This window comes from Papio anubis, chromosome 6, assembly GCF_008728515.1.
Source record: "Papio anubis isolate 15944 chromosome 6, Panubis1.0, whole genome shotgun sequence".
NCBI classification, from domain to species: Eukaryota; Metazoa; Chordata; class Mammalia; order Primates; family Cercopithecidae; genus Papio; species Papio anubis.
The window spans coordinates 24224971-24249111 of record NC_044981.1 but is presented as its reverse complement, the minus strand read 5'-3'; the positions used below and the strand labels follow the sequence as shown (position 1 = coordinate 24249111).

Sequence of the window (24141 nt, the reverse complement as noted above, 5' to 3'; positions counted from 1 at the left end):
CTGTCGCCTGGACTGGTCCAGACTGGCATGATGCTAGCCTCACTGTCCAGCTCTAGCTTCTTGGTGTCCAACCCATTGTCGGGGGTAAGACTCCTGATTACCTGCAGACTACAGGTGCGTGCCACCATTCCCGGCTAATCTTTGCCTTTGTGCCAGACAATGGTGTCTTGCTAAGCTGGCCAGGCTGTTCTCAAGCTCCTGATCACCATTTTGTTTCTCTGTTCTGCTTTTGATTACTGAGAGGTTTAGTTTGAATTTGAGTCGTGAGCCAATGTGCCTTTAACCATTTTTCTCTCTTGGTCTTTGTGTCTCACTGCATGTGTATTGGACTACGAGGAGATACCTGTGCTCTGTGACGGGTGGACAGAGCACAGTCTGTCCTTGGCAGGCTCACAGTCTCCTGTAAAGAATTAGATATGGACATCTGTGCTGTGGTAAACACTCTCACAGAGGCTGGAGGTGGGTGGGCTGGGAGGACATGGAGAGGTGGGGGGAAGACTTCACAGAGAAGGTGACAGTGGAGTGAATTTTCTCCATGGTGCCTCCATGGTAGGCAGAGGAAAGATGTTTCAGGCAGGGAAGCTGCATGCGCCTAGGCTGGAGGCATGAGCAGGCGTGGTGAGTGGAGGGCTGGCCAGTCAGTGCAGGCGATGGGCTGAAATGACACGAGGCTGTCAAAGGGGGCCAAAAATAGAGCTCAAAGGGACCTGGTGACCTGTCTAGGGAGGTTGGATCTTACTTCCTAAATAATGCAGGTGCCACTAAATAGTAACAAACAATTAATTTACTATTTGGATGATTCATTATTACTACTTTTTGAGAGAGGGTCTTACTCTGTCACCTAGGGTGGAGTACAGTGGTGCAATCATAGCTCATGGCAGCCTCAACCTCCTGGCTCAAGTGATTCTCCTGCCTCTGCCTCCCAAGTAGCTGGGACTACAGGCATGCAACACCACACCAGGCTAATGTTTTAAAAACAATTATGTAGAGATGGGGTCTTACTATGTTGCCCAGGATGGTCTCAAATTCCTGGGCTCAAGTGATCCTTCCACCTCAGCCTCCCAAAGTGCTGGAATTATAGGCATGAGCCACAACACCTGGCCTGATTTCTTTTTGAGAAAATTGTATTTTCCATTTGAAAAGCCAGTAAAATATGAAGTATACTCATATATTCTACTCATATATTCTACTGTCTTTGGGGAAAAACAATTAAAATATGGAAAGACATAAAGTAAACCATCACAGGTTTGAAGGACTTTGGGGAAGGTGGCTTATCTAAATAAGATCTTTTGAGATTACTCTCCAAATGCTTTGTGAGTCTTTAAAAACACTGCCAAAAGCCATTCAAATGTTCTCTCTAGTGAACTTTTCATGAATATGGAAAAATCGTGTTTTTTTTAAGCTAGAGCTTTGTGTAGTTAGAGAATATTTTAGAAATGATCTTAAAATTCTAGAGGATATATATATATTTTAAAAACGAGTCACTGCTAATTTTTTCTTCAAATATTTTAATTTTTAGTTCTTTGTTAAAACCTTCCCATAAAAATACTAGGAAAACGAGTGATTGGACCTTTTACTGTGGCATGCAAAGGAGACCTAATCTTGAAACACAGTCATGTTTTAGGAGTGCATGATTATGTGAAATATATTTGTATGAAATGTCCTGTGCTCCTGGAGGCACCGTGGAGAAAATGCAGCAATGTAAAAGTGTAAAACTCACCATTCTTTCTAGGCTTTTTCATCACAGTTTTGAAAATGCCTGTAGAGAACTACAGAGTAAAACACAAAGGCCGTTGTTTTTCCTTTACATGTTTATCTAGGTTAATAGTACACTGCACATAGCTGTAATGAAGCTCTATATCTAACCCCAGGTGGCGGAAGGTCATGGGCTTTATAAGCCAAAGGTAAACCTTCCGCCTGTACTCTGGCAGGGAATGACAAATTCTTGAATCCTACAACCAACAAAAAATGACTTTACCCGAGGAAGCCTGTACAAATTACTTCCATTGTTCCTGGTTGCCTTGATATCAGTATCAGACACTTTGTGAACAGACATTCTGTCTTTACACAAATAGTTGTGCACAGGCCAGGAGCCCATTATCTTGTTATAATATTCAATTTTCTTCTCATTCTTTTAATTGAAACACAGTTGCCCCCACTGCTTTGGAGCAGCAGAAGTGTTATGACAGCCTAAAGTCTCAGCCGTCTAAGGGATTGGTTCGCTGGCTTACCCAGCTTTATCTGTTACTTCTCTGTGTGTGCTACCTCTTGTGTCTGACCACAGCATGATGCTATTAAACGTGTACTATCAATCCAGCCTGTGATGACAGAGCACCGATTAGCCCTTTTATATTACTTTGATTTTGAAATTGACTAGTCCCCTAGTCTGTAAATCATGTATTCTAAAATGCCTAGTAATCAAAATAATAACATTAATGATTTTCTACCACCTAGACCCATAAAGTAAATTAACTGGCCATAATAGCTTTGAAAAGCAATATGGCTGAATAGACCTATTCTTACCTTGTTGACCAAATAGTTTTGTAATAGTCTACCAATTTCAATTTTAATTTAAAAACACCGTGGAAAAACTCTGCAGTTTAATTAGCAGGAGATGAATTGCATGATGCTTGTAATCAGAAAAACTGGAATAAATTCAATGTTCAATTACTACTCCAACCTCTTCCTCCTTTCTGATGTACCTCTTTAAAGTCACCAAGGATTCAAGGATGATAATTATTTTTAGGGTAAATTAAGTAATCTAACAAATAATCAGAGCTGTTTTTCAGTTGGTACCTATCGTAGAGTCAATAGCTACACTAGTTGTTTATGATTTTCTAATTGGTCAATCTCAGTATTCATTGGTTCTAAAATATATTTACTTTTAACCTTACAGATAATGCTAGATATGAGTTTTATGTGTATTTTAACTAGATTACATTGCCTGCCTCCTTGTTGGCTCTTAGTTGAGCAAATGGAAACATATAATCTCTTTATCTTCGTACATCTCACACCAGCTTGGATTGGTGTGATATTTTCCAAGTTTTGTTTTACAGAATGTATGTTGTCTTCTAAGTGATTTTTGATATTGAAAAATGTAATTTACAGAATTGAAGAAAGAGTGTCAAAAAACCAGATCAAAGCCAGAGACCTCAAAAACTGGAATGAGGGACACAGACACCCACAAAATTCTTTTTGCATTATCCAGCTCTAATTCTTCTAGACCCTTGGCTTCACTCTCCTTTATTTATATAAACTTCCCTCATTTGAGAGGAACATAGCTGTAGGCAGCTCCTGGATTATTTCCTTTTAGCCTGGGAACATGAGAATAAAGAGAACTTTTCCCTTTTAGCTTTAGGTTGAAAAAAATCACAGGAAAGGATTCTGATTGGTCCAGCTTAATATCATGTGCCCACCCCTGGACCTAATGTGGCAGGGAAATCATTCCTGATTAGCTGGGTCATATGCCTGCCTCAGTGTTATAGGGGCAGTGCTTGTTACCAGAAGAAAGACAATTGGCTTTGAGCCAGTCAGCTATCCCAGTTTGTGCCTATCACAGAGTGAATCAGACATATAAAGTAAAATGATGAGAAGTTCTGATCTAGGTGGTCCACCTTTTTTTTAAAAAATTTATTTTATTTTATTTTTTTGTTATAATACTTTAAGTTCTAGGGTACATGTGCACAACGTGCAGGTTTGTTACATATGTATACATGTGCTATGTTGGTGTGCTGCACCCATTAACTCGTCATTTACATTAGGTATATCTCCTAATGCTATCCGTCCCCCTTCCCCCCTCCCCACAATAGGCCCTGGTGTGTAATGTTCCCCTTCCTGTGTCCAAATGATCTCATTGTTCAATTCCCACCTATGAGTGAGAACATGTGGTGTTTGGTTTTCTGTTCTTGTGATAGTTTGCTAAGAATGATGGTTTCCAGCTGCATCCATGTCCCTACAAAGGACATAAACTCATCCTTTTTTATGGCTGCATAGTATTCCATGGTGTGTATGTGCCACATTTTCTTAATCCAGTCTGTCACTGATGGACATTTGGGTTGATTCCAAGTCTTTGCTATTGTGAATAGTGCTGCAATACGTGTGCATGTGTCTTTATAGCAGCATGATTTATAATCCTTTGGGTATATACCCAGTAATAGGATGGCTGGGTCAAATGGTATTTCTAGTTCTAGATCCTTGAGGAATCACCACACTGTTTTCCACAATGCTTGAACTAGTTTACATTCCCACCAACAGTGTAAAAGTGTTCCTATTTCTCCACATCCTCTCCAGCACCTGTTGTTTCCTGATTCTTTAATGATTGTCATTCTCACTGGTGTGAGATGGTATCTCATTGTGGTTTTGATTTGCATTTCTCTGATGGCCAGTGATGACGAGCATTTTTTCATGTGTCTGTTGGCTGTATGAATGTCTTCTTTTAAGAAATGTCTGTTCATATCCTTTGCCTACTTTTTGATGAGGTTGTTTTTTTCTTGTAAATTTATTTGAGTTCTTTGTAGGTTCTGGATATTAGCCCTTTGTCAGATGAGTAGATTGCAAAAATTTTCTCCCATTCTGTAGGTTGCCTGTTCACTCTGATGGTAGTTTCTTTTGCTGTGCAGAAGCTCTTTAGTTTAATTAGATCCCATTTGTCAATTTTGGCTTTTGTTGCCATTGCTTCTGGTGTTTTAGAGATGAAGTCCTTGCCCATGCCTATGTCCTGAGTGGTATTACAAATGGGAGAAATTTCTCAATTCCTCTGCAAGAAGGATTTCTGGATCCCCCACTCCTAGTTATAGCCTAACTATAAAACTTTTGGGTGTTCAGGCCTGGTGTGGTGGCTCATGCCTGTAATCCCAGCACTTTGGGAGGCCGAGGCGGGTGGATCACCTGAGAACAGGGGTTCGAGACCAGCCTGTCCAGTATGGTGAAACCCTGTCTTTACTAAAAACACAAAAATTAGCTGGTTGTGGTGGTGCACACCTGTAATTCTAGGTACTTGGAAGGCTGAAGTATGTTAATTGCTTGAACCCGGGAGGTGGAGGCTGCAGTGAGCCAAGATCGTGCCACTGCACTCTAGCCTGGGCAACAGAGCAAGACTCCATCTCAAAAAGTAATAATGTGAGATGCCTGGAACCAAACACAAGTGTCCAAGATGTGGTTTGACTTGTGCAGGGATGATTATACCCCAGGATCACACTCAGTGGTTTTAGAAGTGGAATTCTTTCTCTCTTTCTACGTTTCCTCCTTTCCTTTCCTCCTTTCCTTTCCTCCTTTCCTTTCCTCCTTTCCTTCCCTCCTTCCTTCCCTTCCTTCCTTCCCTTCCTTCCTTCCCTCCTTCCTTCCCTCCTTCCTTCCTTCCTTCCTGCCTGCCTGCCTGCCTACCTTCCTTCCTGCCTTCCTGCCTTCCCTCCCTCCCTCCCTCCCTTCCCCCCTCCCTTCCCTTCCCATCCCTCCCTCCCTCCCTCCCTTCCCTTCCCATCCTTCCCTTTCCTCCCTTCCCTTCCCTTCCCTCTTTCTTTCCTCTTTCTTTCCTTTTCTCTTTCTTTCCTTTTCTTTCTCTTTTTACCTTTTAGATTCAGGAGCACATGTGCAGGTTTATTACAGGGGTATATTGTGTTGATGCTATGGTTTGGGGTGCATCTGAACCATCACTCGGGTAGTGAGTATAGTACCCAATAGGTAATTTTTCAACCCTTGCTCTCCTCTCTCCTTCTCTCCTCTTATAGTCCTCAGTGTCTGTTTTTCCCATCTTTATATCTATGCATACCCAATGTTCAGCTCCAGCTTATATATGAGCATAAGTGGTTTATGGTTTTCTGTTTCTGTATTAGTTTGCTTAGGATAATGGCTTCCAGCTGCATCCATGTTGCTGCAGGGGACATGATTTCATTCTTTTTTATGGCTGCATTGTATTCCAGGGGTTATATGTACTACATTTTCTTTATCCAATCCACCATTGATAGACACCTAGGTTGATTCCATGTCTTTACTATGGTGAATAGTCCTGTGATGAACCTATAAGTACATATGTCTTTTTGATAGAAGGACTTATTTTCCTTTGGATATATACCCAGTAATGGGATTACTGGTTTGAATTATAGTTCTATTTTTAGTTCTTTGAGGAATCTCCCAGCTACTTTGCAAAGTTGCTGAACTAATTTACATTCCCACCAACAGCATATTTTTTTTTGCCACAGCTTCACATGTGTTATTTTTTGACTTTTGTTTTTGCAATTTATTTTGCATTTTTAAGAGGTTCAAGGGTACGTGGGCAGGTTTGTTATATAGGTAAACCAAGTGTCACAGGGGGTTGGTATACAGATTATTTCATCACCTAGGTAGTAAGTGTAGTACCCAACAGGTATTTTTTTCTGATTCTGTCCCTCCTTCCACCCTCTACTCTCAATTAGGGGCTGATTTTTTTACCTTTTCATAGTAACCATTTTGACTAGAGTGAGACAATTATCTTCATTGTGGTTTTGATGGCATTTCTCTAATGATTAGTGATGGGCATTTTTCATATGTGTATTGGCTGCTTATATAGTTTCTTTTGCTGAGTGTCTATTCATGTCCTTTGTCCACTTCTTTATTTATTTTTGAGTTGGAGTTTTGCTCTCGTAGCCCAGGCTGGGGTGCAATTGTGCAATCTTGGCTCACTGAAAGTGAACTCCACCTCCCGGGTTCAAGTGATTCTCATGCCTCAGCCTCCCAAGTAGCCAGATTACAGGTGCCTGCCACCATGCCCAGCTAATTTTTATATTTTTAATGGAGATGGGGTTTTACCATGTTGGGCAGGCTGGTCTTGAACTCCTGACCTCAGGTGATCCACCCACCTCGGCCTCCCAAAGTACTAGGATTACAGGTGTGAGCCACTGCACCTGGCCTTTTGTCCAGTTCTTAATGGGGTTGTTTGTTTTTCTTGTTGATTTAAGTTCCTCATAATTCTAGATGTTAGGCTTTCATTTGGTTGCATAGTTTGCAGACATTTTCTTCCATTCTGTAGCTTGTCTGTTTACTCTGTTGATAGTTTCTTTTGCTGTGCAGAAGCTCTTTAGTTTCATTAGGTCCTACTTGTCAAGTTTTGTTTATGTTTCAATTGCTTTTGAGGATTTAACCATAAATTCTTTGCCAAAGCCAACGTCCAGAATACTGTTTCCTAGGTCTTCTTCTAGGATTCTTGCAGGTTGAGATTTTACTTTTAAATCTTTAATCATTTTGGGTTAAAGCCAGCTTTCCAAGCACCATGTATTGAATTAGGGAGTTATTTCCCCATTGCTTATTTTTGCTGATATTGTCAAAGATCAGATGGCTGTAGGTGTGCAGCTTTATTTTTGGGTTCTCTATCTGTTCCATTGGTCTTTGTGTCTGTTTTTGTACCAGTGCCATGCTGTTTGGGTTACTTTAGCCTTGTAGTATAGTTTGAAGTCAGGTACTGTGATGCCTTCAGATTTTTTCTTTTCCTTAGGATTACTTTGGCTATTTGGGTTCCATTTTTGTTCCATATGAATTTCAGAATTTTTTCCCTAATTCTATGAAAAATGATGTCAGACAGAAATAGCATTGAGTCTGTAAATTGCTTTGGGGAGTATGACCATTTTGATGATATTGGCTCTTCCAATTCATGAGCATGGAATGTTTTTCCACTTGTATCATCTATGATTTCTTTCAGCAGTGTAGTTCTCCTTGTAGAAATCTTTCACCTTCTTGGTTATATGTATTGTTGGGTGTTTTATTTTTGCGTATGGCTATTGTAAATGGGATTATGTTCTTGATTTGGCTCTCAGCTTGTACATTATTGGTGTGTAGAAATGCTACTGATTTTTGTATAGTGCTTTTGTATCTTGAAGCTTTACTGAAGTCATTTATCAGTTCTGGAGCCTTCTGGCAGAGTCTTTAGGGTTTTGTAGGTATAGAATCATGAAGTCAGCCAAGAGATAATTTTATTTCTTCTTCTCATATTTGGATGCCTTTTATTTCTTTCTCTTGCCTGATTGCTCTGTCTAGGATTTCCAATATGATGTTAAATAGGAATGGTGAGAGTGGGCAGGCTTGTCTTGTTCCATTTCTCCAGGGGAACACTTCCAACTTTTGCCTGTTCAGTATAATGATGGCTTGTGGGTTTGTCATAAATGGCTCTTTTATTTTGAGATAGGTTTCTTTGATGCCTAGTTTTTTGAGACTTTTTATTATGAAAGGATATTGGATTTTAATCAAAAGCTTTTATCTATTGAGATGATCATAAGGTTTTCTGTTCTTAATTCTGTTTATGTGGTACATCATATTTATTGATCTGTGTATGTTGAATCAAACTTGCATCCCAGGAATAAAGCCTGCTTGATCATGGTGCATTAACCTTTTGATGTGGCCGGGAGCGGTGGCTCAAGCCTGTAATCCCAGCACTTTGGGAGGCCGAGACGGGCGGATCACGAGGTCAGGAGATCGAGACCATCCTGGCTAACACAGTGAAACCCCGTCTCTACTAAAAAAAATACAAAAAACTAGCCGGGCGAGGTGGCGGGCGCCTGTAGTCCCAGCTACTCGGGAGGCTGAGGCAGGAGAATGGCGTAAACCCAGGAGGCGGAGCTTGCAGTGAGCTGAGATCCGGCCACTGCACTCCAGCCTGGGCGACAGAGCGAGACTCCGTCTCAAAAAAAAACAAACAAACAAACAAACAAAAAAAACCTTTTGATGTGCTGCTGAATTTGGTTTGCTAGTATTTTGTTGAGAACTTTTGCATCTACGGAACCCTTTCCTTGAAGGAAATTTTATGCAAAGTCCACTTTGTATAATAAGTAAAAGAGGTTCTTTCCTGCTTGCAGGGAGTTTGCAGGACAAGGAATAAAGCCTATCTGTTCATGTCTTATCTCCCCCATTCACTGTGATGACTGCTGAAACATTTTGAGAGAACTCAGGGTTTTGGGGCCCCCCTCAATCTGAAGGATGTATTGTTAAAAATGTATTACACATTTTTATGAATAAAGTTCAAGTTTTCAGATGTAATATAGCTAAACTGAGTTTCCGTGCTACTAAAATTCTCATTTCCACATGACCAGCTGTCAAATCATATCTTCTTATCCCATAATGCAGAATTTTTCATGTTTTCCTATTAAATTTAATTTTGTTCCATATTTCAGTCTGTCAGGATCGTTCTGGGCCTTGATTTTGTTATTAAATATATATTATCATTTCTATCCTCCCATAATCTGGGCGTTTGGCAAGTGTGCTATCTATGTGGTATCTAATTATTTTTATAAGCTTATTGAAATAAATAGGGGTCCGTGAGAGAGGCCCTTCTTAAAATTGACACTTGGACAGTAGTGTACTTTTTTTGGGGTCCAAAGACCTTGTACCCAACATCCCTAAAACTAAACTGTCTTCTACTCTAAAACTGTCTATATTGCTTGATATCACTATCTACTTATGCCTGAAATCTAGGCACGATCTTGATGTTCCCCTTCCTTTTACTACATACTTGCAATTTTTCACCAAGCCCTGCGATTTTACTTAATAAATATTTGGAAACTTTTCTGATTTCCACCTCTCTACCACCGCCCTTGTTTAGATTCTCCTTTTTTTCTCCGCAGGCAGCAATAACCTCCTAAGAGGTGTCCTTTCTTCTCGTCTTTTCTGTTCTGCACTCATTCCCAACGTTATCTGTCTAAACAAAACCTGACTGTGTGGTTCATATGCTGCAAACCCTCCATTGGCTTCCTGTTGCCCATGGGACAAAGCCCAGTATCTTCAACATTGCACTCAAGTTTATGTTCTGACTCTCTTGCATCATCTTCCAGCACTTCCTAAGCTGGGCTTGATCACTCATGACATTCAATGAATGGCTTGTAATTTCCTCTGTGCCTCATGTGATTTTTTTTTTTAAATGGTCTCCTTTAAAATTCTCCTTCCTTATACAGCCAATCAACTTCTTTTTGTCAAAGCTTACTTGTTTTTAAGTGTCAGCTTAGGTGTGACCTTTCCCTAGGGTATTCCTTGAACCTTTTGAACCTTCTTCTATAGTTGGCCTCCTGCTTCCGTACAAGTCTGGCTTATTAGTGTTTATCTTTATGCCATTGTGCATAGCTCTATCTGCATTTTACGTGCACCTCTCACAAGATGATGAGCTAGTTAAAGGGAGGGTCCACAGTTCACTCATTTTGGTATAATTCACATTTAAGCTGGCATTTAGGAGATACTCGGTAAATGTTTGTTGAGTAAAATAATGATTTAATGAATTACTTAAATGCACATCATCATCACATTTCCCTAACTAAATTTCACCATCCTATATACAAAGATATATAGACTAGTGAGTCTACTAGCCATTATGTTGAAATGCAAATATTCTATGTTTGATGTTTTCTTCATCTGTCAAACTAGCAATTATATAAATAAATTATTTTATCATCAAGAGCTTCTAACTGAACTTCATTTTGGCTCCTTTCCATTACTGTGTTCTTTCCTAAATGCACACAAACAATTTTAAAAGGAGTGACTTTCTAATTAAACTGCCTCACTGGAGAACACTTTTACATGGCTCTTTTTTCCCAATAGCTTCAAACAATTAAACCTGGGTTAAAATAACATGAATTTATTGATAACTCACGGTGATATTTTAAGAAACGGCTTCTGACACTAAGCAATTTATAATCTCATTGGGAGATGAAGATATATATACAAAATACGTAACATTAAAATACATCAAGGGGTAAAGTATCAACAGGAATAGTACAGATGATAAGTGTATGGCATTTTGATGAAACAGTAGTGATTTAAGCAGATAAAAAGTAACCACACCACATAATATGGATGGACAGAGGCCACAGGTAAGAAGTATAGATTATTTATTTATAATCAGACAAACGTCCAAGAAACAGAGCCTCCTTTGATTTTGTGTTGAGCTATTTGTGAAGCCAGTAGGACTGTTCTAGAAATGAACATAACAGTATACCTAAACTTAAAAATTACATATTGTCTGGAATAGGGCAGACTATTTTATTAGAACTTTGTGATGAAGTCTGACGGCCATTGTCATCAAATAGGACACCTCACTGACAGAGTTTCTGTCCCCTTGAAAACATATTAAACATGGAAAACAAAGAACTGAGCATTGGGAAAGCCATTGAGTGCTGCCCTAAATGGCCATTGTCTATCACGCTACAGAAAAGGAAAGATGTTTTTACCTAGGTTGTTTTTTTTGCCAGGTTGCTCCTAGGAAGATATGGAAAGGAAAGTTGGCTAGCTTATCCTATGGCCAGAAGGAAGTACAACATGAAGCAAAATTTTTTTTTTTCAAGAACCCCATTCATTCATTAATTCATTCTCTTACCTTTATCCATTATTTATTGAGCACTGACCCTCTGGAAGGTACCGTGTCAAGCTATAGTGAGTTCCATGTTCACTAAAGCAGTGTTATAAATTTGATTTCCCTTGTTCAACCCATCAAAATAATATGTCTATCAACCAGATGTAGCCTATTGTAAATTAAAGAGCATGGCCTGTGTAAGTGAGAAATACGGGTCTACTCATGCCTTGGGCAAATTCAACAATTCTGTTCTCGATTGTAAAATGAAAGGGTTGAACATTTACTTTCTCAAGTCCTCTGAGGCTCTAAAATATAATGATCTAATTAATTTTGATGGCCTCCTGGCTTACACTTTAGTATTTGTGAGTTTGTTTAGTGCCTGAACATGCTGATTGAGTTGACTTTGCGAACTTGCAAGGAAGACAGAGTTCTGAAGCACAGTGACAGCAGTGGGCTCATTTAAATGAGAGAATGTCCTTCTGTTTGTAGGGGATGTATAGATGTATAAACTTTCATTCCTTAGGTGTTTGAAAACTTAGTGAACTAGTATTCATTATGCTATAGTTAAAATATTTCTGTGCCTGGTTAATTGAGATGCGGTCCTTTGATTTTATGGCATTTTATGTGAATAAATCTTTAAATACACTGCTTGAGTGCATGGATATTACTGATATTTCAGACACAGCATAACTGTATATCTTTTTATATCTGTTATATTCGATTAAATTGCTGTATAAAGTTTACTCCATCAACAAAATTGAGCATTTTAGTTATATGTATGTATGTGTGTACGTGTGTGTGTGTGTGTGTATATATATATGAAATTACTAAAGGCATATAACAAATATCTTGAAGTCATTTTTGAAAGGGAGTATTTTAATGTGCTCAGTGAATAATTTCTGTCTGCCTGAAAGCTACCGTTGTATCCTGGGAAATATTCAGAGGAGAAGATAAAATTATTTAGATTTTCAGTTTCTTGTCATGGGAGGTGAAGGCCTTATTATTATTATTATTAATGTGATGGGAATAGTTCCATCACATCGTGTCTCTGCACAGCATCCTGAGAACAACCTTTTCATCACATAAATAATTACAGTTCTGTTTTTTTAATACCTCCTGCCATTCCTTCCCTCCCCCTCTTCACCATTTTCCCTTTGAGAGAGGAGGATAGCACTCCCTTCAGATAAAGGTTTCCCAAGTATTGACAAAAGGCAGGCACATGGTGATAGTGGTAGAGGATGGGGGAGGGGAGGGTTGTTCTTTGTCCCAACATGACCCAGGTCTGAGCTGGTGAGAAAGTATTGTGTCCAGAAACAGGTGTATGTTCTTTTAAGAGCAAATTTCTTATATGTAGAAATTGCAGTAATTTTTTCAGAAAAAGAGTCAGCTTCTGACTTGATACCTTTTCCTTCTTCATGCGTCTCCTGCAACCAGAGCTCCTGGCCTGGGTCTCAGAAAGCACATCCTGCATATAATGGTACCCAGGGCCTAGACGGGGCCAGAGTCGTCTTGGTGATGGGGGTGAGCAGGTCAGGCAAGATCTTTGCTCTCAGAGAGTGAACAGTCTCCTGAGGGAGGCACACAGCAAACCTGGACATAGATGCAGAAATAAGGAAAGGTCTGACAGCAGCTATGCTGAGAAGGGAATGTGGGAGGAAAGGGACCTGGCGCCCAGCACATCTCTTCTCATCACTCCCATTTCTGCATTTGGAATTCTGCCTGAATGGAAGGCAGGTCACAGGGCAGACAAAGTGGGCATTCCATAAGCCCCCTTTTCTGTGTGTTTTTGCCCCTCAGTGATGACTTCTTCCAGTTTCTCTTAGGATTCTGCTTTGTGCCTTATTGTTATTGAGTGGAGCATGGCCTATGCAGACGCTTTGGTGATTTAAATGGACTGGGTGGAGCCCTAAGACAGCAAATGAAGATAGTAGTAGAAGAGAAGTTTTAGAAGGATCAGGAGCTAGTACTTTTGCATTTAAATGAATTTCAGGGCTAGTTCTTTTAGTGAAAAAGCTATAAATTCCTAATACTTAGTAATTTTTCTGTGTTTGCTTCTACCTCAGGGCCTTTGAACTGGCATTCCCTGTGTCTGGAACAGTCTCCCCTCTGATATCCAATCCTCAAGCTCTTTGAGTTTTTTTTTTTTTTTTTTTTTTTTTTGAGATAGGGTATTGCTTTGTTGCCCAGACTGGAGTACAGTGGCATAATCCTAGTTCACTGCATCCTTGAACTCCTGGGCTCAAGCAATCCTTGCACCCCAGCCTATCAAGTAGCTGGGACCAGAGGTGTGTGCCACCACACTCAGCTAATTATGTTTATCTTTTGTAGAGGCAGGGTCTCACTATATTGCCCAGGCTGGTCTTGAACTCCTGGGCTCAAGTGATTCACCCAACTCAGCCTCCCAAAATGCTGGGATTATAGGCTTGAGTCACCACACCTGGCCCTTGAGTCTTTATTTAAGGATTGTTTTCTTCAATTACTACTGTATTGAGAATTAGACCCTCTTCCTAGCACTTCATGGCACTTACATGATAATATTCCTGTTTCTTGTCTCTCTCCATTGGCTGCCTCCTCCCCAAATGTAAGTCATATGAGACCAGTGATTTTGGCTTGTTTTGTTCACTTCTGCATTCCCAGTGCTTAGAAAAGTGTCTTTAACACAGTAGGTTCTCAGTAAACATTGTTGAATTAACATAAATTTTTTAAAAACTTTATTTTTAAAGTGTTCCTAATAGTAAAATCCATTAGAAAACTCTCACAAGAGCTGTTTACTTTTGGGACTTAGAGGTTGGGAGAGGATTTCTGAACATGTGGTCCTGTCCTGGGAAGGACCATGTGGCCAAGAGCAGGCCGGGTGGATCAGAGGGAAGCCAGTGGCCAAACCATGGGTCTCTCAAAGGGGAAGTGGTGGGGCCAGTGGTGGGAGTTTGGGATAAGCACCCTCTGACTTCTACACTCCTGAGATCAGTCAGATCTAAGTGTGGACATGAAACTCATCCTTCCTGTTGTTTGGTGCTGAAGGAAGTGAGTATAAAATAATGTAAGCATGAAATGTTTACAGTGTATCTCCATTTATGGGCTAAGTGAAGACAGGATCATAAGTGTTTATGATTTTTAAAAAGTCATATTAGAATTTGAGCATTCTGAAGGGGCAGCTCCCTCAGATGAAACCAGCTTTTCTATTTGACTAGCTAGTTTACTTTTATAATGTCTACCATGAAAATCTTTTGCACTTTTTTTTCCTGAAAGATTTCATGGGAATGTGGCAAGCAAAATAATGGCCCCCAAAGATTCACACTCAAACCAGGATCTGTGGGTAAATGTTACATGGCAAGGGGGAATTAAGGTTGCTAGTCAGCTGACCTTGGAATAGGGAGATGATCCTGAATTACTGTGGTGAGTCCAGTGTAATCATAAGCTCCTTTCAATGTGAGACAGGGAGGTAAAAGAGTTAGAAGCAGAGAGATAATGTAAAAAAGACTCGACCATGAGCCATGGCTGGCTTTAAGGATGGATGGGGGCCAGGAGCCAAGGAGTACAGATGGCTTCTACAACATGAAAAGACAAGGACAGATTCTTCCCTAGAGCCTCTAGAAGGAACGTAGCCCTGCCAACACCTTGATTTTAGCCCAGTGAGATGCGCCTCAGACTCTGGCCTCCAGAACTGTTAAGACAATAAACGTGTGTTGTTGTAAGCCACTAAGTCTGTGGTAACTTACAACAGTAGCTGTAGGAAACCAATATCGAAAGAGCAAGGGGAGACCTGTCTATACGTTTTCACAGCGCATCTACTTAGCAGTGCTATGATTTCTGGTATTCTTTGGGGGAAAATTAACAGCCAAAAGCAGAACCACAAAGCATTTTAGAAGTGCATGACTGTGAAATCTAGCAGCGGCCACAACAGAACTAGAACTACTAGACAACCAGCCCCCTCAAGAGGTTATGACCTATGACTCCCACCTCTCCTCCACTGCCACCGGCTCCACTCTTAGTCACATCCTCTTCGTGGGCAGTGACCACGAGCTCACAAAACGAGGTTCATGATGGCAAGACTCAAGATATGGATACTCCACCAGAGCCTGGGTTAAGGAAAGAAACAGGTAGGAAATATTCGAAGTTAGTACACAGTGCTGCTTTCAGGATTCTTTACTAGCAGATGTTTAAAAGTCACTGCTCTAAAATTACTTGGAAAAGCTTATAAATATGAATTTCCTGTAATTCACATTTTATCAGAACTCCTATCAGCTGTATCACAGCTTGAAAAATGCCAAAAACGCATTAGAAAAATCTTTCTGTTTAAAACTAGATTGATCCCACATTTACATGGCAAAAGAAGGCCATTACTCGGCAGGCAAGTAAAAGCTTCATTTGAGAGAGCTTGTGAAAAAACTCAAAATAATTCACTTCTACCCAGGCCATTTGACAACTGTTAGACTTAACTTTACAAAATAAAATGAAATCCTACCACCTGCTGCTTCAAATCTCCAATTAATGCTGTAAAAAGTGCCTTCATTTAAAATCCAGTGAGTAAATTTCTCCAAGCTGGGTGCAGACATTTCTACAAATTTACTGTAACCTTTTGCTCTTGTCTGCAGTAAGAGAGCCTTCCAGATTCCGAAAAGAAACCAGAGCTGATTTACACCTAATTGTTTAAGAGCTAAACTCTTTTCGTTCATTAGCTTCAGTTATTTAAGATACTGATAATTCACACCTCATCTGCTGCTATGTGTGTTTGGTAGAAATTGTGAAAGAAGATTATTGAAGCTTGCCAACATTCCACCTATGAATTAAAACAAGAGTAATTTTGCACAAACCACAGAAGAGAAGGAAGGAAGTGGCAGGCTTTTAAGATAGACCTAGCAAGTAGGAGAATCACCATCTTCTAGCAACTTGAAAGCAGTGGGAACGTTCAGGTCTTTAATCTCTTCCTTCCTATCCTGATAGGTTAATCAGAATGTTCTGAGAGGTAAGGCCCTGGATATCTTTGACCTGCCCCCTTCCATTTACCAGATTAATTGGGGGACAGTCAGTTGTGAACATCGGTCAGGCAGGGTCAGCTGATAAATAGCACATGGTTGTTACTTGCATCATGTGCTGCTAGCAAAACCAGCAGATGGATTTTGTCATTCCCAGCCAGTTAGCAGGTCAGGGGCTGGTGTGGAAAGAGTTGACGAAAATAATTTGGGGCTGTTGCGGTTGATTATTTCTAGGAGCATGGAATGCCTGGCAGATAGGACCTGTGGGCATGTCTATGGCCTTGCTTAGAACTATCCAGGGTCTCTGATTAACCCTCAAGGTGTTTCGCAATGTAGCTCTTTTGACTGGTCTGGCTTCGTCTCTCTCTCCTCGACCTTCATCTCAGAAGATGGGTTTCTTTAGTTAGATTTCTTGAGAATCCCTGCTTCTTCAGTGCTTTGTTCTTACTTCTAATTCCTACCTGGAATGTCCTGTTCTCCCATCTCTCTTTTCTACAGACCACATGGAAAAGCCCAGCAGGAGTACAGATTCCCTGGGAAGACTTTATAATTTTCACCCTCTCTGATCTTAACCTTTCACATTTACTCACTGAATCACAAAACTGGCATCTCATCCAGAAGTTTATTCTCAAAAAGGTACCTCTGTTATTTAACACCTAATTAACTCAGTATATGACGCTATATTTTGTGGGTACCCTGCCGTCTTCTCAAATGCCCTCCCTTTAGTTTTTGTCATACTCCTGTCTGCTGCTTTTCTATCTTTTTGTTCCTTCTCAGTCTAAGAAGAAAGATCAACCCCCTTCTCTGCATATCTTTCGGTGTCGTGTTCTAAGACTTATATCACAAGCACTTTCTCTTCGGTATCTCTACACTCCAAATCTCCCAGAACACCAGTCTGACATCCTGGCTGCCTTCCAAGTATGTGAACTGATGCCACAGGATTTTCAAACTTAAGAGATTTTAAATCAAATCCATTCTTTCTGGATCATTGTTAATTATGTCTTCCCTGTATATTCTACTCAGATGCTTAAGTGAGAAACCTTGGAGTCATCTTTTGGCTTGCGTTTCTTCCTTGCTACCTCCCACAGGATACTGTTCGGTCTATTTCCAACATAGCTGTGGAATCAGTTTCCACCTCTTGACTCTGCTGCCGTTAACCTAGATCATATTCTCTCTGCCCATGAGCATTCCTGCTTAAGGGGTTGTCTGCCTCCACTTTTGTTCTCCTCTAATTTATTCTTGACACTGTCACAAATTATTGTTCTGAAACACAGATAGGATCACAGTCCTATCATTCTTAGAAACTTTGGTGGCTTCTTGTTCACAGGAGTGGAGCTTCTCTTTTGCATGCAAGTCTTGCCATAGTCCGCTCTAGTTTTCACCCCTCATGCTCACATAGGGGATGGTCTAGCCATAGTAGTGACCACACTGAACTTGTGAAAGCCTTATAGGAACCTGGTCAGATTTCAGCTTCTCTGGGAAATCTTCATTGAGCCCTTAGTCAGAAATAATCATTCTTTTCTTATGGTACTATTAGCACTTTGTACACATCTTTATTATGGCATCTATTATGTAAATTATTATGTATTATGAAGATGATCTATTTGAGGCTAGGGACTGTGTCTTTTGTTCATCTTTGTATCCAGAATGTTAGCACAATACCTGAATCTTGGAGATTTGAGGCATAGCTTTCTGTGGAAGTTTATGAATCAATGGATGTTTATTTCCAATTAATCAATGGATGCTTCCAATTAAAATATAAATCCACTGTGGGCAAGTATTATTTTTTAGACTTCTTTTATCCTTATATAGTGCTGATCACACATATAGTAAGGAATAAACATTTGTTGATTGATTTTTTGATAAGGATGTAAGCAAGAGAAAGTGGTAGGAGACAGGCTTGTAGGCTAAAATATGTAAATGTTTCACAATGGTGTGTAGTAGTGAATAATTGCTGTATTAGATTTTGTTATAATATGCCGACTGTTTTTACTGTTCTGACATTAATGGAAGCATGTGATTTTTAAGACAAGAAATCAATTGCTATGGTTTTTTTGGGAATAATTCATTTAGGCTGAATTAGGTAGTCACATTAAAAAACAAAAAGTAGTTTTAGACCTGTCAAAGAGCTAGAGTCTCAGGACATAATATTTGTGTGTGTGTGTGTGTGTGTATGAAAACTTTCTAAGAGTTCTTTAAATGTAATATATAAAATGTAAGTAAATAATAGGCTTGCCAACATTAGAAATTTCATACTACTTAAGTGAAGAGTTAAAACAATCTGACTGCCTGGTGTTGAGGACTGCTTAGGAAGGGGAGCTGGTTAGTATATTCAGCAAGGTTGACTGATTTGTAGTCACAGGCTAATATTCAGTTTTTAGTGTTCTTTTGTGAGCTTCCTATCCATCTTCATATCTATATTTAGTATGTATATGTAGATATGCACACATATTTGTGTGTGTGTATCAAGTTTAACTGCATGTTTTTCTGGTCAGGAGAAGATGTGTTTACTGCTTCTCCTAGATTGATTGCACCTAACAAATTGTTGAGCATGTTACAGGTGCTCAGGAGTTACTTACTGACAGCTTCATTATCATCGTATATCTAATTGAAATGGTATCTTTAGCTCCATTCTTGAAATTTAAAAAAAGCACCCAGAGTCCCACAGCAGTTATGCATTTTCACTTTTTTTTCTGGAACTTAGATCTAGCAACCATTTATAAAAATCTGGGTATGGGAGGAACCCCCAAATTGGAGGAGGAGACTTGGGAGTGGACTTAAACATCTTCATCCTCATTGCTCTTTATGCCAGCTGTTGCATGGCTCCAAAAGGAGTATTTCTAAAGCACCAATCTGATGGAAACATGTACCTACACGTTTATTATTTTCTAAATTGATTGCATTACTCTGTTATATGCTAAGAATATAAAGATGAATAAGACGTGGTCCCTTCCTTTAAAACTTCGTCTTTAAGGCTCCTTTAAAGTAACATTTAGAATTTAAGTGAGTCAGGGCATTCACAGAGGAGTTAATCAATCCGTATAGTCTGGGTGGTAAGTGCTACCTATGATAGAGGCAGATCCGGCATGCTGTGGGATCACCGAAGAGGGAGCTGATAGCTGAGACCAGACTTGGGAGGCCAAGGTGGGCTTCCTGGAGAAAGGAAGGCTTGAGGGTCACTGTGAGCTCATCTTCCGTAGTGGTTCCCTGTCATCCTTGGGCAACATTCCTGAGAGGGGGCTTACAAAGCCTTTTACCTTCTGGCTTCTGCCACCCCAGTTTCGAGCACCAGCGCACACCACACATGTGTGTGTACATATACATGTGTGTACACACATTCACACACACGCTCACCAAGTGCATCGGTTAAAGAGCACTGAGCAGATCATATTAGGAATGACTAATGACTCCATTTTCACTACCTTCTGTAAAAGAATACCCTTGCTCTCTCTCATTGTTCAAGTCATGCTTCAACACATTGGAGTCATTTTTCAGTTCTCAACTTTCCAAGGAAAATGTGCTGGCAAAGGTTGACTTTGGTTAAATCCAATGTCTTTTTACAACTTTGTCTTATTTGGCCTCTTTGTCCCATGAAAGTGGCATTCTCAACACTTGAGTAATCTTAGATAAGTTACTTAAATGATCTTTGCCTCAATTTCCTCAGTTATAAAATTAGATAATAATAGTATTATTATCATAGAATACCTGGTACAAACCAAACACTGTAAAGTGTTATTCTTTAGCCTCTCTGTCTGACCTGGCGGCGGCGGCGGCGGCGGCGGCGGTTTCGCCCGCCTGGCCCGCCCAGTCCTGCCCGCCTGGCCTGCCCGGCGGCGGCGTTCGCCCGCCCTGGTAGGCACGCGGCCAGCCTGTCCCTCCCTCCCCTCCCTCCCTCCCTCCCTCCCTCCCTTCATTCCTTCCTTCTATGGGGTCTGACTCTGTCACCCAGGTTGGAGTGCAGTGGCGCCATCTTGGCTCACTGCATCCCCTGCCTCCCAGGCTCAAGCGATCCTCCCACTTCAGCCTCCCAACTGGCTGAGACTACAGGCACACACCACCACACCTGGCTAATTTTTTGTGTTTTTGGTAAGAGAGGGGGTCTCCTCACTGTGTTACCCAGGCTAATCTTAAACTCCTGAGCACAAGTGATCCTCCTCTTGGCCTCCCAAAGTGCTGGGATTACAGGTGTGAGCCACTGCACCCAACAAAAAGTTATTTCTGTATTGGAACTTTGACAGCCATCTTTGATTTGCTTTCTATCTCTCTGTCTTCTCAGCCTCCTTCATAGACTCTAGTTTATTCTGCCTCCCCTTAAATGTTAAGGTGTCAGAGTTTGCTCCCTGACTTCTCAGGCTGATGCTGTGATCCATCCTCATGGCTCCACTGACTCCCACATTTCCCCAGTACAGCTCAAATCCAAACTGCTTTCAGAGTAGTTATTCTACAGTTCAAACCTCAGCACCTTTCTCCTCTGCTTAAAACCTTGCCAGGGGGACTGGGTGCCATGGCTCACACCTGTAACCCAGTACTTTGGGAGGCCAAGGTGGGCAGATCGCTTGAGCCCAGGAGTTCAAAACCAGCCTGGGCAACATGGGGAGACCCCTGTCTCTACAAAAAATAAAGCAACAGACAAAGAACAACCCCTGCCAGACACTCCCCTTTTCAGGACCAAACTCCTTTGCTTGGTTGACAACTCTTCTTCCACCAACCCCACCCTGCAGGCCTTACCTCTCATGACCTCCTCCCCTTACTTTCGTTGCTTCACACCCCAGGAACCCTTTGTAGTTCCTCACATGTGCCTCACCAAGTGCACAACCTATAACCTGCATGGCCTTGCTTATCCTGCTGTTTCTTTCACACCAGCTTTGGTATTCTCTCCTCTCATGTCTTCACCTTAGGTGTTTAACAGCTTTGTCCTCTGTACACCATTGTGCCCCAGGCAGATGTCTATTAGACCATGAGAACACAGTGTGCCCAGTTGCATACGTAGCCATTTCCTTGAAGAGCAGGGCTCTGATTCTTTGTATCTTTAAAGCCTAAGGAGCAGTGGTAGTGGTTGGTACAGAGTTGGTGCTCAGAGAATGAACAGCTGAATGAATGAATGAATGAATGGATGGATGGATGGATGAATGGATGGATGGGTGAATGAATGAATGAATGAATGGATGGATGGATGAATGGATGGATGGGTGAATGAATGAATAAATGAATGAATGAATGAATGAATGAATGAACTGATGAAAGTGTTTGTAAATTGCAAAGCTGGATAGAGAGCCCATTCCCAGTGAACTCTGGTGATGCCAGTTTTACACCACCTCTGACTGTCAGGGAGAAACTTTCCTGAATCTTCCTTTTTTTTTTTTCTGTCTTAAGAGGTTTGGCGGGAATCTGTGCACCTGGTGGACATCTGCAGTTGATCCAGATTGTCACAATCCTCAGTGTTAAGTGAAAGATCAAGGATGAGGTCAAGGTCATTAAAAATAGCAACTCTCACTTTTATTTCCCATTGATGGGAAAGCTAAGCACATGAAGTTTAAGAACGGTTTGACCTCTTAAGCCCTTTCAAATATGTAGTGGTCATAGCCATCTGCTGTCTGCATCAATTGTTCTTTTCTTTGTAAGTACCATTTTGGTGGTTACACTGGCAAATGTGGCAACTGTTGTTAGCTGCAGATCCTCAGACACGTGATAATTTATAAAGAGAGTGGTTAGCATGATCCTTATCCAATGCCGTTTATGGCTTATTTTGATAAGCTAAGAAATTCAGAGAGGTAAGGCAGATGTGCAGAAAAATTTACATGGATTGTTTACTTAATGTAGAATTTTCTTTTGGGGGTTATCTGTCATTTATGCATCCATTCAGTTATTCATTTGCCAGTGTGTTCCACCTCCAACAATTCAAAGGCCTTTCCAAAGTTAAGGTAAAATTGTCGCAACTTGTATGAGTCTCACAAAATAGATAACCAGGGAAAGTGAGAGTGTGTGCTCAATACACAAAATATGACTTTCTGGATGCCGTTTCAAGCAGGAACCACAAAGCGCTCTTCGTGTGTGCATAGAGTTCGCCTCGCTCACTCATGTACAGAAGTGCCAGCCTCTCCTAGGTGTCCTTTGTGACCACACCATAAAATTGCACGTGGTTTCATCATCTAGTGTTAAAATGTGCAGCTTAAAATGTACTTAAGAAGAATGTGTAGTACATTTAAATGTAAAATTGGACTGTGTGAATATTCTTAGAATTGTATTCATAATGAAGTCAATTCAGGTAGGCACAGTTTCAATGATATTATGAGCTCCATCTTAATAGCTTTTTCCAAAAGTTTTCTGATAGAGGTTTGCCTTGTTCCATTTAAACCCAGCTGTGGAATTCATTATTGTGTGCTAAATTCATTTGGCCACTGACTTTCTGAAAAGGAGAAAATCAGGTTTTTTATACACACATACCCATACAGGAGTATACACTTTAATCAGTCTTTTTTTCTTAAAAGTTCATCTATTTGCTGAAAAAGGAAATATACTGTTTAGAAAAGGAAAATATATTCAAATAAGCAAAAAGGATTGAAAATAATAATGGCTTTAGTGATAATAGGACTTTATAACTTCTCCATTTAAATAGTTATTCAATTCTTGCTTGTTTTTATTTTGTGTTGTAGCATATTCTATTGCCTTATGAATACGCTATTGTTATAGCTGTAGCTCAACTTTTTAGTATATTCTTATTTTTAGCTTTCATTTTAATGAAAAATAATATACATAAGCTTTAGGAACATCTAAGGAAAACAGATGGCTTTTCAGACTTTCTTTACCCTGAAATTAAACCTCTTGCTTTTAACTTTTGAACTAAGAATAAAAAAAAGTTATAGATGTTCTCATACTGTGTATTAGTGTATGTTATACCCATATCCCACATTAACATTTTTATTTCCACTGAGATTTCTGATATAATCAGGTATTAAACCTGTGGTTATTTTGGCAATTATGCCTTTTACGGAAGGATTCCAACAGCTAAACCCTAAGTTAGGAAAAAAGAATATAATTTGACTTCATCTGGAAAAAAAATTATCCTAAAAGATGGTTAAAAGATTCAATAATAGTTTACAGTTTTTAAAGAAAAGCTCACAGGTAAAGTTCTTGACTGTTCATTCAGAAGCAAAAAACATGAAGCTTTTTTCTTTCTCCAAAGTCTCTTCAGGGCTCACACTAGACGCAAACTCATCACACCTATGTCCTATGCCTGAGTTGCCTTTTGTAAATTGATGGCTCTCTGTTCTCTCTTGTTCCTCCAAAGTTTAATTTGTACACTGCCCTACAATTATGATTTATTTTAAAGAATATTCTCTAGTCTTTTTCTCTCACCTTTTCCCCAGATGAGCTCGAGGTTACTCACCCTCATTTGCCCACCCCCACTCCCTACCCAGACCTACTATTTCCATTTTGAACTTTTGAATTTGCTTCTTCTCATCCATGACTTCAGAAGCAGCCTAAAAATTCAAAGTAACATAGCTTTCCCCTATGACTCTTTAAACATTTGTTCAGATTTGGTCTAATTGGTGTACTTAGCAGTTGAGTGCCTTAGTAGTGGTGAGGCTTCCTCCAAGGTTCTGTAGATAATGATGGGTGTAATAAAAGGCATCATGGAGGGAGAAGCTTGGGCCTTGGTCCTGGCTCAGCCACTTCCTGCCTATGCCACCTTAGGCATGTTATTGAAACTTCAAGTTCCTTATCCATAAAGTAGGCTAAAAATACCTACTTCACAGGGTAATTGTGAGGCAAGGACTTAGCACATAGTAGACATTCTGAAAACAAAAACAAAAACAAAACTAGGTTGCTTTCCCTGTCCTAACTCCATACGGAGCGCTGTATGTA

At 40.2% G+C, this 24141-nt stretch overlaps 1 protein-coding gene and 1 long non-coding RNA gene across 8 annotated transcripts in view; one reads left to right on the top strand and one right to left on the bottom strand.

The window, feature by feature from the left end:
• Positions 1-24141, top strand: part of DCDC2 (doublecortin domain containing 2) — a 188493-nt gene that overhangs the window by 113223 nt on the left and 51129 nt on the right. The gene's annotated exons all lie outside the window — the stretch shown is intronic.
• LOC103883529 lies at positions 571-23787 on the bottom strand. Of its 3 annotated transcripts, none has more exons than XR_002521478.2 (4): positions 23700-23787; positions 15260-15378; positions 12695-12889; positions 576-655 (listed from the first exon to the last, which is right to left on the bottom strand). It is a non-coding gene; the product is annotated as an uncharacterized LOC103883529 (long non-coding RNA). The 3 variants fall into 3 exon arrangements; XR_002521477.2 differs by lacking the exon at positions 23700-23787 and adding an exon at positions 23396-23645; XR_002521479.2 differs by lacking the exons at positions 12695-12889; positions 23700-23787 and adding an exon at positions 23396-23645 and having other exon boundaries at positions 571-655.